This window comes from Tupaia chinensis, unplaced genomic scaffold (genome assembly GCF_000334495.1).
Source record: "Tupaia chinensis unplaced genomic scaffold, TupChi_1.0 Scaffold000384_1, whole genome shotgun sequence".
Taxonomy (NCBI): domain Eukaryota; kingdom Metazoa; phylum Chordata; class Mammalia; order Scandentia; family Tupaiidae; genus Tupaia; species Tupaia belangeri.
The window spans coordinates 2,046,502-2,049,631 of record NW_006159886.1 but is presented as its reverse complement, the minus strand read 5'-3'; the positions used below and the strand labels follow the sequence as shown (position 1 = coordinate 2,049,631).

The 3,130-nt window shown below is 52.7% G+C and overlaps 1 pseudogene; it reads right to left on the bottom strand.

The window, feature by feature from the left end:
* Positions 1-815: 815 nt before the first annotated feature.
* On the bottom strand, positions 816-1,810 carry LOC102501692 (40S ribosomal protein SA pseudogene; annotated as a pseudogene).
* Between the last annotated feature and the right edge of the window lie 1,320 nt (positions 1,811-3,130).

Here is a 3,130-nt window from a genome sequence, read left to right as displayed (position 1 = left end):
CATTCCTGCCCAAGGCAGTCTTCCTTTTGGGCCCGGATGAAGGTCTATCTGATCTAATTAAAGATAAGAGGCATTTCATCCCCTCCTGCTCAGAAGAGTCTGAGAACAATCAGGCAATGCGGGCCGGCGGTTACATTTCAGGGCTCGGAAACCGGAATGGACCTGCAGTTACGGGATAAGCTGCTTCTCCAACAGCAGTGTGCACATCCGGGGCCAGGGGTCTTGTTAGCATGCAGACTCTGATCCCCAGGTTTGGGGCGGAGCCTGGGAGTCTGCGTGTAGGACCTGCCCTGGGCTGCCGCTGCTGGCACAGGCAGTGCACTCTGCTGACGCTGGGGCTCCCTCCCTGCAGTGCTCACCACCCTTGGTGCCAGTGGCACCCTCTGCAGCTCCAGTGCCACTGCCTAGGCTTTTCCAGCCTGCCTTGGGGGATTAGAAAGGTGAGCGTCTGGGAGCCAGTGCGGCTGAAGATCGGAGAATGAATACCCCACTTCCTAGTCCCCAGGACAGGACAGATCTGAGGTGTGTTTCACGCGCCCCAGAGAGAGGCCCGGAAGGACCGAGCCCTGCTGTCCATTGTGGCCCCTTTGGAACACCCTCACCCTGCACCAGTGCTTCCTGAGATCAAGACCCAAGCAAATCATTTACACCAAAGTCCGTGGCTCAGGGTCCAGCTCTGGGGGCCCAGGGTAAGGTACAGAAGGGACCCTCATTTCAAGTATTTACTTAAATACTTTCAACCTTCCCCACAGAGGGTACTTTTCATTTTCTTTATTTTTTTTTATTTTTATAAATTGTTGTTTATTTTCCTTATCTTTCCTTATTTCCACTTTTTGTAAGAGTCTGTGAAGAGCAGACTTAAGACCACTCAGTGGTTGTTCCCACCCATTCAGTGGCCTGAGCAGTGGGGGCTGCAGACCAGTCTTCGGTGGCAGGCTGAGCACTCCAGTCTTCAGTAGGGAACTGCTGGATGGGCACGGAGGGCACCTGCACGCCTTCAGACCAGTCTGCAACCTCGGGCTGAGTAGCAGTAAACTCAGGAGCGGGAGCAGTCCATTCACCCTGAATTTCCTCCTTGGTCACAGCCTTCTCAGCTGCAGCCTGTTCCTCCTTTTCAATCTCTTCAGGATCTCTGTAGAAGTAGAGATCAGGCATGACCTCCGATTGGCCCACGCATGCGCGGCACTTCCCTGGCCAGCATCCACCACAGCAGACCCACCGAATGAGCTCCCTTGTTGTTGCATAGGATGGCAATGTCCACACAGAGCAGAGGAGAATCTGTGTGCACAGGGCAATGGTAGGTAGGTTAACATAAGACGCCTCTGTGAGGGGCTGGGGGTCGGCCCTGAGACCAGTCACCACCAGAAGACGCGGCTCCCGGAAGGCTGCCTGGATCTGGTTAGGGGAGGTTCCAGGAGTGAAGCGACCAGCAATAGGAGTGGCTCCAGTGGCAGCAGCGAACTTCAGCACAGCTCTCTGTCCAGTGTTCCTGGAAGATCTAACACGGATGTTGGCAGGGGTTTCTATGGCAACCATCGATGGCAACAATGGACGAGCTGCCAGCAGAAGCTTCTCCCAGGTCCTCTTCAGATGTACGATGGAGATGCCGTCACTTTTCCTCTTGTAGATGTACTGCTCCATTTGGAAGTCAAGGGTGGTGCCACCTAGGGGGTTCCTGCGGCAAGGAACTTGAGGACATCCTCCTCCTTCATCTGCAGGACATCAAGGGCGCCGGACATCGCGAAAGTTTCCCTTTAAGTTACGACGGGAACCCAGAACAACGCCGTATGGACCCTTGGGCGGGTAGCGTGGAAAGCTTCATTTTCTTTTTAAAAGTGTCATCCATTGCAGTGCCCACAAGTGGCATGTTGTATATGCAGACTCACAGGGCTGCCACCAGCTACCCATGGCACTGGTGTCCTCTGAGGGGTACGTGCCCACAGGGCAGCACCAAGCAGTTCCTGTCAGCAGGAGCCCAGGAGCCGCCTCCGGCCCACAGGGGACAGCTGCAGTCCAGAGAGGTGGAGCGCAAGGACCACCCGCCCTTCGTCCCGAGGGCTCTTACCCTGCACTGTCCATGACAGGGGCCAGCCGCTGAGCACCTTGGAAGGACCTGTCTGTGGTCCACATAGCCCTCCCGGTGAGCACCAGGGCCCGGGCCGTGCCGTCCATGAGATGTAGGGCCCACTGCATGTGGCCCGGCTCCCCTGGGAGGGGCTCAGAAGTCAGAGCGTCTGGACTCCCTGGGTCACCTGAGAGCAGCCATCATCCTCTGCTCCTGTTTTTCTCCCTAAAAATAACATTTGCCAGGGCTTAGCAGAGGACACCTCATCCGCCCAGTCTTTGTTTGTGCTGAGGCCCTGTGGACTTCTTAATTTCATGACAGTAAATTGTCATTATCTGAAAACCTGCCACTTTGCAAGGAAAAGCCACTCCAGCACAGCTTGGCTTTTAAACAAATAAGATACGGTACTGCCCTCTTTAAAATATAGTACTTTCTCCAAGATTTTTATATGAAAATAAAATTATAATCATAATATACACTTTAACAACAGTCACCTAGAGTCATCATGCTGAAAATGAGCTGTCTGGATTTTTCCTTGTTTCTCTCTAATCCTCATTCCATCCCTGGCCAGGCACTCAATAACTGACGTCCGATGTGCCTGGTGTTTTCCATGGGCTTACTGGGATTTTCAGACCTCAGCTGAAATTGAGCTGATAAAGTTGAACATTGAGGCGGAGGAAGTGGCCAGAGACCTCTTGAGATAATGCTTGCAGCCAGAGAAAGCACCCTCAAATTGGTACCCCTCAAATAAGGTTAAGCCCTTTTCTGAGATGGACTTTTACTATTTTTTTTGTTTCCTTTTTTTTTTTTTCAAGTTTGCTATAGGGCACGTGTGCTTACTAGAGAGAGACAGAGCGAAAAAGAGAGAAAGAGAGGGAAAGTGAGACATCAGCCCCCAGGGGAGATGACCACACTGCAACCCCTTCTCTTTCATTCTCCTCTTGGGGTTTTGGGCATGCATGTACACATACCATGTGTGTTGCTAAACCGTCAGTCTAAGACTCGAACCACAAAGTCAGCTATGTGGGATCCAACACCTTAACCACCACACTGCCTGCTGGCCCA